The sequence below is a fragment of the Stegostoma tigrinum genome, chromosome 8, assembly GCF_030684315.1.
Source record: "Stegostoma tigrinum isolate sSteTig4 chromosome 8, sSteTig4.hap1, whole genome shotgun sequence".
Classification (NCBI taxonomy): domain Eukaryota; kingdom Metazoa; phylum Chordata; class Chondrichthyes; order Orectolobiformes; family Stegostomatidae; genus Stegostoma; species Stegostoma tigrinum.
The window spans coordinates 619,302-630,750 of NC_081361.1; the positions used below are offsets into that span (position 1 = coordinate 619,302).

Below are 11,449 nucleotides of genomic sequence, written 5' to 3' on the forward strand. Positions count from 1 at the left end.
CATTTTTCCTGCTAATATCACCTTCAGCAAAGACCAGAAGAAACATTTTCCTCCATCAAAGAGCGGACACAAAAATGTGGCCAATATAATTTTGGTTTTGGCAAGTACTGGAACCATTGCGACCCACAACATACACGCATTAATTCAATCGGGTTACCCCACATTCACATCATTTTTCCAGTTTTCCCATCTTTGAAATTCGTACTAAAATCCAATTTCTTTACAAATAGTGTCCAGTATATATTGAATTCAAATTACCTCAAAACTCTTCTCACAACCAAGAGTGATACCACGAAGGTATTGCTCCTTTCCCTCCGCTTCAATTAGTGTTAGTTCTAATTACACTGATGAGGGAGAGAAAAGAAATAAGCGATGCGCACTTGAAACTGCAGAGCTACAAGTCTGCAATGTTCACCTCACGTTGTCTCAACATGAAGTGAGGACACACAGCAGTTATTGTTTATTCTTGTTTGTGTTTATGACATCACAGGCAAACCATTGTGACGTCACTGGGCTTATTCTTTTTTAAAAGAAAACCTTCCTGAGAAAGAACACAAAACCTGTTCGAGCAGTTACCTGCTGTTTTCCACTTCATCTCCGTGTACGCGGTTGTCATGTGGGGAGGGCTTGTTTGTAAACGTGGGCATCATAACATGGATGCAGTTTCCCATCTTCACCATCTTCCCTTAACAGCCTTCCTGGGATATTGCCCATGGGGGTGAAGGCACCAGGAGGCCTGCCCACATGTGACCAATCCGTCTATTAATTTATTTGGTGGCCAGACTGGCTGATCAGCTGTCAAGAGGATGGATGGTCTCATCTGTCCTGAAAGTCCCTTAAAAACATCCCTGAGGTTAATTTAACCTTTATATTCACCTTCGAATCCTTTGCACTCCTCTCATCACAGTCACAACAACACTTACTGTTATGTCCTGCATGTTCACCAACTCTCTATTCATGCTCATACATTACCTTCAGTTCCAGAGCCCTTCTCTTATCTATTAGCCACCAGTGTGACACCCTACAAAATGCCTCTTGGGGATCCAGGTGTTATGCAGCTGTTGGTTTCCTCTTTGCGACCTCACTTGTTTGACTCTGAAAAAGGAATGAAATTGTCAAACATGCCTGGCCCCAGGGTGACCTTGAACTTACCTGCAACTGCCCTGTCTCCATCATGGAATGGCTTCTTCTGGATTGACCACGTTGATTTAATCAGATGATACGATTTTTGTTTTAAAAGCATTGCTGAAACATACTTAATGAAGAGACATTATTAAGCACTTTCCCAACTGATTGAAATCATGTTAACTGGCTTTATCCCTTATTTTTGCTCCTCTTTCTTTCTTACATAGCAGTGTTACAACTGCTAATTTCTACTGAACTCAGACTTTTCCAGAATCCAGGATATTTTGGTAAATCAGAAACCAAAATATCTACGATGTCTGAAGCTGGGCTCCAGGGGTATTCAGTTTCTTGGAAGGACTGACAAGAAGGAGGAGGTAGGTCAGCATTACTGGTTACGGAATAAAATTAATATGGTAATGACAATGGATATTAGTTCTGGTGAAATGGAGTCTGGGTACAGTTTAGAAACATCAAGGGACAGAAATTGACAGTGGTCGATGTATATCCACCCCAGTCAACTCAAGTGGTAATTTTAGCAGAAGGCACTAAACAGGAAATTGAAGACACCAGCAGAAAGGGAGAGCTCTAACTGTGATGAAAGGTCACTGACTTCAAGAGTCAGGTGACTTCAGTCTGCATAAAGATTGGGCAAAGCAAATCAGTTATCATTGCATACAGGAGGAATTCCTGACATACTTATTAAATTCATTCATGGGATGAGGGCATCACTGGCTAGGGTAACATTTATTACCAATTCCTAAATGTCCAGAGAGCAGTTAAGAGTCAACCACATTGCTGTGGGTCAGGAGTTACATGTAAGCAAGGCTGGCAGTTTACTTCCCTTAAAGGACAACAGATTCATGCTCATCATTAGACGCTTAATTCCAGGTTTGTATTGAATTCAAATTCCGCCGTCTGCTGCAACTGGATTCAAACACAAGTCCCCAAAGTACTATCTGGGTCTCTGGATTAAGTGTCCAGTGATAACAATCTCAGGCCACTGTCTCCCCAATGAAGTGTGTGCAGTGCGGGTTTCTGGGTCAACACTTTGAGGAACCAACAAGCAAAACTGAAGTTTGAGGTGGGAAGACTGTGTCCATGCCCCCTCGGGGAAGTGACCCTCATTTTCACCCACAGAAGGAAACTAACAAGGACACCTTCCACTGAGAGTGCCAGAGGCTTTCGGAGAGAGCAACCCCCAGAAAGCAGAACGTCACTCACTTGGCTCTATTGTCCCATTCCAGACTCCAAAACTAGAACCTGTTTACAGCAACAAATGGAAGTATTTGATGGATGCCCTGGGTTTGTGCTCCTCCCCCATTGCTCACCTGCAGTTTTCCTGCTTCACCTTGTACTTCCAGCCAAACATCACTGATGTCAGCTGCTTCCTGCCATTCCAAATGCTCCTCCTCAAGTGGAAGGACAAACAGCAATGTGGAAATTCACACATATTTCTGGTCTGTGGAGGAAATGATACTGTTATAATTTCAGATAATTTTTAAAGGGCTCTTTTTGACCTTTGAAGCAGGCTCGAACTCACAACCACTTGTTTCTGAGACCAGTGCTCTGACCACTGAGCTGTGCAGCCAGGCACAAGGCATGGAAAGAGGGTCTCATGTATTGGAAATAGCAAAAGAATAGATAACTGGAGACTATTACATATCAAGACGTAACAAAACCGAAACAGAGCAGAGGGGCATCATGTGCAGAAGGTTGGGAGAATGCAAGGCCGAATCAGACAGTGTCCTGAGTGCCATAAACTGATCTTTCCTGCTGGTCCAGTGATTACGATTCAGTGCCTTCACTGTCGTAGCCTGTTCATGGTTATCATTTAAAGTAATAAATCTGAAATACTGACTGATCTTGAGAAGCAGAATTATGTCATTGATCAGTCAAAATCGATTCACTCCATGTTACAGTTCCACATCAGCAATGCCAGCTGAAACTGCCTGGCGTGCAATCAGTTTAAAACAAGAATAGAGGGGAGTTCAGGAAAAGTGAAGGGCAATGATAGTTTGTGAGAGTTGGCTGGAGGCCAAGTGGAGTCAGGTTCAATGTGGGTGCTGAAGACCAGTCTTCACTGTTACCCTGGCATACAGATCACATTGGATCAATCACACAAGGATCCTCCTTTGTGTGTTGTCTTTTGCACACAACAACTCGGGTCAGTGCCTCGAGGGGCTCGGATATTTTTAATTTGGCAACTAACTCAGGTCAGTGGTGCACAAACTAAGCTGTGTCGGGACACTATTTAAATGGGTCACCACTCATTGCAATGACCCAGAACTATGCAGAAAGAGGAAGAACACCAATACAAAATCTTCGCTTTGAATGGCTATCCCTGCAATTTCATCCACAGGTACTGACTAAACAGCAACACGAAGAGGACACATTATGCCCTAACACACTGGACACACTGCCACACATCAAGAACATATCAGAACTGACAACTCCTATGACCACTAGGAATTACGGTAGCACACAAGCCCAAAGCCATGCTACGACAAACATTCTCAAGGATTAAAGACACCATACCCACGACATGCAGAACTGACAGTGTTTACAAAATACTGTGCAACGATTGCCACAAACATTATATCAGACAGACAGGAAGGAAACTAGCCGTCAGTGTACATGAACATCAGCCGGCAGCAAAATGACATGACAAACTTTCCCTAATATCAGTACACCCGGATAATGAAGGCCATCAGTTTAACTGGGACAACATAACCGTAGTAGTGCAATCCAAACATAGCCACACATGGGAATTCCTAGAGGCATGGTTCTCAATCCATAATGCAGTCGGCAAACATATAGAATTGGACCCCATATGCAACCCATACAGAACAGAATGCGAAATGACAGAAGTTGCCGGAACAGACCGGGCAGTATAAATTTCAAGTGGAGGAGAACAACATCGCTTCTTCGGAAGTCTCACTCATGACGTTACCTTGCGTGGTGACGAAAAGTCTGAACGAAAACAAGCCAGCTGGGTGAGCAAGTTTACAACTTTACTTGTTATCTTTACCGTTTAATGTGTGGCTCAGTGTCAGTCTTATACACACAGTGTTCTACCCGCTTCTCCTGCTGTACACAAGGTTTCCCAGCAAAAGGCAGCTTTGTGTGGAACACATGCAGTTTCTCCTGACAATGGGTACTGTTGCCATGAGCTGGGATATGAAATATACAATGAGCTGAAGTAGCCCCACACTCAAGTTACTCATTTACCTTTTAATTTCAATTTTCAATTTCCAAAACCCAGCAATCCATTCACTTAAGCTGCTGGGAACCTGACAAAAACAGCGTTGGCCAGACATTCCTCTTCGGGAGTGTCTGTCAATTTGCAAGGGTAGAAAAGCTGTCAACTTCACTCGAGTGAGAGAGGATACAATATTCCAAACTTCCAATTCAAAATCAGATGCCGTCTCAATTACACCACTGGCTCCACACGTCTTGCTGCAGCTTTCATCCTGTCGATTGCGATGTAATCAGGGATACTGGCGGAAAAACCATTTGCAAGGTGAATATCCTGCAAAATAATCACCGTCGCTGCTGCACTTCAACGTTCTCCACTTTGTGAAGCGGTGAATGTCACTGGCAAACGAAACACATTAGCCCTCACATGCCTGGTTCACTGTCACCTGTTTCTTTGCCACCCGTTTCTCTGCTGGAACTTGCCATTGCTTTGTTCACAGTCACTGCAAAGTTCTGCCTTGCATATTTTTTTTATTAAATTATCTCCTCCCAACTTAAAGACATTCCCTAGTCTTGAAATCTCCCATCCTTGGGAAATGACGACCACAATTCATACTATCTACATGTCTCATTATTTTATGAACTTCTAACAGGCCGCCTCTCAACCTCCTAAGCACCAGCAAGAAAAGTCAAAGTCTATCCAACCTTTCTTTATAAATCAAAGCTTCCATACCAGGCAACATCCTGGTAAACCTCTTCTTAACGCTCACCAGCTTCATGATATGCCTCCTGTAATTGTGTGACAGAAACCGCACATTGTATTCCAGAAGAGGTCTCATCAACATCCTGTGCAACCTCAATATGACTTCCCAACTCCTAAACTGAAACAATTGAGCAATGAAGGCTGCCGTGCCAAAAGACTGTTTAACCACTGTCTAAATGAGATGTAAACTTCAAATAATCATGTACCTGGATCCCCTAAGTCCATGAGTAGGCACCTTAACAGTGAGAGAAAGTCTGTGGGAGGATGAGGAATAGTTTTGAATTTCTTTGACCTCACATCTGAAGAAATTTATTGGACACATGCAGCTGAATAAGTTCAACAATTCATACTCCGTGAAGAACTATAAATGAACCTGAAGATTTTTCAATTAAAAAGTAAAGTTAGACCCTCTCGAGTCAGAAGGAAGCCATCGCAGTTCTGTTTCTGAACTTCTCCTACCCAACAGGTTCTGCAACATGTCCATATGAAGATGGATAAGGGAGAACCAGTGGATGTAGTGTACCTGGACTTTCAGAAAGCCTTTGATAAAGTCCCACATAGGAGATTGGTGAATAAAATTCGGGCACATGGTACTGGGGGCAAAATACTGAGTTGGATTGAAAATTGGCTGGCTGACAGGAAGCAAAATGTAGTGATAAACGGGTCCCTTTCAGAATGGCAGGCAGTGGCCAGTGGGGTACCACAAGGTTCAGTGCTGGGACCGCAGCTGTTTACGATATATATTAATGATATAGACGAAGGCATTAGAAGTAATATTAGCAAATTTGCTGATGACACAAAATTGGGTGGCAGTGTGAAATGTGAGGAGGATGTTATGAGAATACAGGGTGAGTTGGACAAGCTAGGTGAGTGGACGGATACGTGGCAGATGCAGTTTAATGTGGATAAATGTGTGGTTATACACTTTGGTGGCAAGAACAGGAAGGCAGATTACTATCTCAATGCAGTCAAGTTCGGTAAAAGGGAAGTACAACGAGATCTAGGTGTTCTTGTACATCAGTCAATGAAAGCAAGCATGCATGTACAGCAAGCAGTGAAGAAAGCTAATAGCATGCTGGCCTCATAACAAGAGGAATTGAGTACAGGAGCAAAGAGGACCTTCTGCAGCTGTACAGGGCCCTGGTGAGACCGCACCTGGAGTATTGTGTGCTGCTTTGGTCTCCAAATTTGAGGAAGGACATTCTGGCTATTCAGGGAGTGCAGCGTAGGTTCACGAGGTCAATTCCTGGAATGGCGTCCGGGACTATCATATGTTGAAAGATTGGAGCGACTGGGCTTGTATACACTTGAGTTTACAAGGATGAGAGGGGATCTGATTGAGGCGTATAAGATTATTAAGGGATTGGACACTCTGGAGGCAGGAAGCATGTTTCCGCTGATGGGTGAGTCCAGAACAGAAGACACAGTTTAAAAATAAGGGGTAGGCCATTTAGAGCAGAGTTGAGGAAAAACTTCTTCACCCAGAGAGCGATGGATATATGGAATGCACTGCCCCAGAAGGCAGTGGAGGCCAACTCTCTGGATACTTTCAAGAAAGAGATAGATAGAGCACTTAAAGATAGTGGAATCAAGGGTTATGAGGATAAGGCAGGAACAGGATACTGATTGTGGATGATCAGCCATGATCGTAATGAATGGTGGTGCTGGCTCGAAGGGTCGAACGGCCTACTCCAGCACCTATTGTCTATTCATTCACCATATCCAGATACATGAACGTTGGATCACTCTCCAAAGGTATCAGTAACTATTGCCAATCCTCAGTTACATCTGGAGAACTTGATGTTTGACCTTTCTGAACCAGTGCAGGTCATGTGGTGAAGTCGCACTTGCAATGATATTAGGTAACGAGTTCCCAAATGATCGTAAAGGATTAGTGATGTTTTCCAAAAGAACAATTTAAATGTTTTCACATTTTTGATTCAATCCAATGATCTGACATATTACACAAGGTTGTCACAAAACAATATTTGATACCAGGTACTTATTAGGACAAGTGACCCAAAACTGGCCAAAGAAGTAGGTTTCAAGGAATATCCTGAACAAACAAGGGGACTTTGAAAACCACGGATGTTTAGGGAGTAAATTCAAGAGCTTATGGCCTTAGGAACTGAAAACATGAAAAAGGTGGGAGTTAAAACCAGAAATCCACAGGAGGTTGGAAGTCAGGGAGAACAAATGTCTTGAAGGAAAAAGCAAAAGGACAGTAGATGCTTGAAAGTTGTAACACAAGCAGAAATTGATGTAAAACTCAGCTTATCTGGCAGTGCTTGTGGAGAGAGAGAGAGCAGCATTACTGTTTTGTGTCCAGTGACCCTTCTTCAGATATATCTCAGAGGGGTTTGCAGCTGGAGGGACTATCAAACGAAAGTGGTGTGATGCCAAAATTTCAAAATAAGGATATGAATTTCAAAACCTTGGTGCTTTGCCACTGAGAAAATGTTTATGTTAGTGAGCACAGAATGGCAAAACTTGAAGATGTTAAAATCGGTGAGAATAAACACATGGGCAGCAGATTTTTGGATCAGTTCAAGATTTCAGGGAAGTAGTATTAAGAAGCCGGCCAGGAGTGTGTTTGGGGAGTTAAGTCGAGAGGTAGCAAAGGAATGGATGAGAGTTTCAGCAGCAGATGACCTGAGATGCTGTTGAGGTTGAAATTGTATGTGGTCTTTGTGATAATGAGTGTGGGGGTGAGTAATGTGGTTAGAAGCTCATCTTGGGGTGAAATATTGCACCCTGACTGTGACCAGTGTGTTACCTGCCAGTTACCCGGGGCAGGGATGGAGTCAGTGGCGAGGGAGTAGAATTTTGCTCCCAGCCTGGATTGACATTTTTCATTGTCTATTTAAATGTGATCTATACCCCTTTTCAAACAAGAACAGACTTGGCAGCAGAACTAATTGGTGAACCAACTGTCAGCTTTATTGAGACAAAGTGTGGAGTTTATCTGTTATGAAGTAAACTACAGTGACAAACTCAGACAGCTACTTACAGTTGAATGTGGATTATACTGCTTAAGTCAATAACTAGGCAGTAGAGCAGTGAAACAACTTATTGGAGTTTCTGCAGCCGCGGTCTTCAAACTTTTTCTTGTGTTGGGCTTTTATCTTCTGATTCTCGTTGCTTTCCATTGCACAGACCTTTCTTGAGAGTCTCTTTTCTGCTTGTTCTTTTTTGATTAACCTCCCTCTCTGTCCAATCACAGTTCATATGAACAACACTCACCTCACTTCACCACGTGATGTTCTTCATATTCATAATTATTCCCTTTACATCTTACCTGAGGACTGCTAGACCTGTATTTATTACCCTTATTTCATCGCTATTTCTCTATTGGCTGACAGAGCGGTATCAAGAGTACCTTTAGCTTTGAGCTGCCGGAAGCCTTTTCAATCGCGACTTATTAAAAAATAACAAAAGAACTGGGATGTTGTCAATCAGGAACAAAAACAAAGTTGCTGGAAAAGCTCAGCAGGTCTGGCAGCATCTGTGAAGGTAAAAAGACAGATCCAGTTTTCAGTCTCATTCGTCTCAAAATGCAACATTGCGACGACGTTCATTTGCTTCCAACAATAACACAAAGCACTGCGCATGCTCCAGCTCACAGTGAAGTCCGGCTGATTGATGTCAGTGCGCGACCAATAGGAGCACAGGTGTGCCCTGCATGACCGGACGGATGTCGCCCAATCGGAATGAAGGGAGGGCGGGATCAGTGAAAACCACGTGATCATCCACGAGTGCGGTGCAGAGTCGCTGAGATAACCGGAACTGCAGATGCTGGAGAATCCGAGATAACACGGTGTGCAGCTGGATGTACACAGCAGGAAAGCTGACGTTTCGGGCCTAGATCCTTCGCTGAGACCAAGATTTGTGCAATTGAGGTAAGAGCAGGCCACAGTAAAGAAAGCAAAACGGTAGAAAGCTGGAGGGAAGTTTTACAAACAGTTAGTGCACGTCGGAAAACACACCCATTTGAAACTCCCAGACTCACGTTTGCAGAAAACAAATCAACGCCTCAGATGGCGATAGGCCCGTGTGACCGTCACCATCTTTATTGGGGGCAGTGATCCGCGGGGCGCATGCGCGACAGCTTTGAAACTTTAAAAGGGCCGGGGGTGAAGCTGGAGGAACACAACAGGACAGGCAGCATCAGAGAAACAGGAAAACTGACGTATTCGGGCCCACACCCTTCAGAAATGGGGGAGGGGAAGGGGATGCTGAAACAAACAGGGAGAGAGTGGGAGACAAGTGGAGAGGAGACAGACAAGTTAAAGAGGTGAGGATGGAGCAGGTAAAGGTGAGTGTAGGTGGGGAGGGGATGGGTCAGTCTATGGAGGACCAACAAGTCAAAGGGGTGGGATGAGGTTAGCAAGTAGGAAATGGGGGTGTGGCTTGAGATGGGAGGAGGGGATAGGTGAGAGGAAGAGCAGGTTAGGGAGGTGGGGATGAGCAATTGTTTATTGCGAACTGAGTGTAGGTGTTCTGTAAAGTGGTCCCCAAGCCTCTGCTTGGTTTCCCTGATATAGAGGAGGCCAGAACGGGTGCAGCGGTGCAGTATACCACATTAGCACCTGCATACCCCATACAGATTGCCTCAAAGCCCTACGCTATTTCCTGTCCTGCAGGTCTGACCAGTTCCCCTCCACTGACCCCATTATGTGCTTCGGTGAACTCGTCCCACTGCCTACAGACAAAGGGGGTGGCCATGGGTACCTGCGTGGGCCCAAGCTTTGCCTGCCTCTTTGTTGGAACAATCCCTCTTCCGTACCTCTTCCTCCAGTACATGGATGACTGTATCGGCGCTGCCTCGTGCTCCTATGAGGAGCTCGAACAGTTCGCCCACTTCACCAACACCTTCCACCCCAACCTTAAGTTCACCTGGACCATCTCTAACCACCTCTCTCACCTTCCTGGTCCTCTATTTCCATCTTGGGGAACAATCTCAAAACCGATATATATTTCAAGCCCACTGACTCCCACAGCTACCTAGAATACACCTCCTCCCACCTGTCAAGTTTGTTTTCGGAGACCCTCACGGACGTGCTGCAATAACAAGACACTGACCTGTTTAGAAAAACACCAATCATTTTCTTACCAAGCAAGTACAAGCTGTGAAGAATCACTGTACTCAACCCGGCACACAGTGCAAAGTCTCACAAGGAGTTCTCCCCGGACAGTCCCTGCTTTTTATACTTTACAAAAGACATGATACAGAAAACGATTTCACAACCTCCAATGACATGATACATAAAACAATTACTACAACAGACAAAAACAGGATACCAAGCAATTATTACATCGACAACATAAAAGACCAGGATATAGTATCGATTGCTTGTGAAGTAGCTGCTCATGGCAGGAGGTGATTTTGAGTTGTTGTCCGGGACAGATTGTGATTTCAAGTTGCCAGTGTGTCTGGCTAGGACAAAGTCAGTGCCCTGGCTCCTTAGTCAGCGACAGAAGTTACATGCTTTAGAGGTTTCACACCTTTACAAAATTTCCCCACCTAACCCTATTTGATACAGATTGATTCTAATTTCAGTTCAGTCAGGAAACTTAAGACAGTGTCTGCATGCCGATGTGTGAGAAGATAAGGAGTTACAAAAGCTTTACACTGAATTCCTAGCTGGGCAGGAAGCTTCAGGGCAGTGTCTGCATACCGATGTGAGTAGATAAAAGACTTTACTTCTATAAATCGAAGTCTCTGTATAGGAATCAAATGCAGATGAAAGACTTTGATTTCTATACTTCTTTAAATTAATGGGATGTTATCACATTAACATCTCACACCCACCCACCGTCCTGCAAAAATGCCATCTCCTATTCCCAATTGCTTCACCTCTGCCGCATCTGCTCCCAGGATTCCACTCCCGTACATCTATGATGCCCTTGTTTTTCAAGGACCGCAACTCCACTCCCCACCTCCCCACCAGAGTGGTCAAGAACACCCTTGACCGTGTCTCCTGCATTTTTCTACAACTCCTCCCTCGCACCCTGTCCCTGCAATAACAACTGAAAAAGAATCCCCCTCATCCTCACATACCACTCCACCAATCTCCGGATCGAACACGTCATCCTCTGACACTTCCGCCATCAGCAATCCGACCTCACCATCAAAGACATTTTTCCCTCCCCACCCTTGCTTGCCTTCCGGAGAGACCAGTCTCTCCGTGACTCCCTTGTCCGCTGCACGCTGCCCTCCAACCCCACTACTCCCAGCACCTTCCCCTGCAACCAAAGGAAGTGCTACACTTGCCTCCACACCTCCTCCCTCTTCTCTTCCCCCCCCCCCCCCCCCCCCCATCCCAGGCCCCAAGAAGACTTTCTACATCGAGCAGATGTTCACCT

At 44.6% G+C, this 11,449-nt stretch overlaps 1 long non-coding RNA gene across 1 annotated transcript; it reads right to left on the reverse strand.

Annotated features, from left to right (window-relative positions):
- Positions 1-1,186: 1,186 nt before the first annotated feature.
- Positions 1,187-9,151, reverse strand: LOC132209869 (uncharacterized). The gene is made up of 3 exons (XR_009446001.1): positions 8,094-9,151; positions 2,454-2,584; positions 1,187-1,255 (listed from the first exon to the last, which is right to left on the reverse strand). It is a non-coding gene; the product is annotated as an uncharacterized LOC132209869 (long non-coding RNA).
- Positions 9,152-11,449: the final 2,298 nt, after the last annotated feature.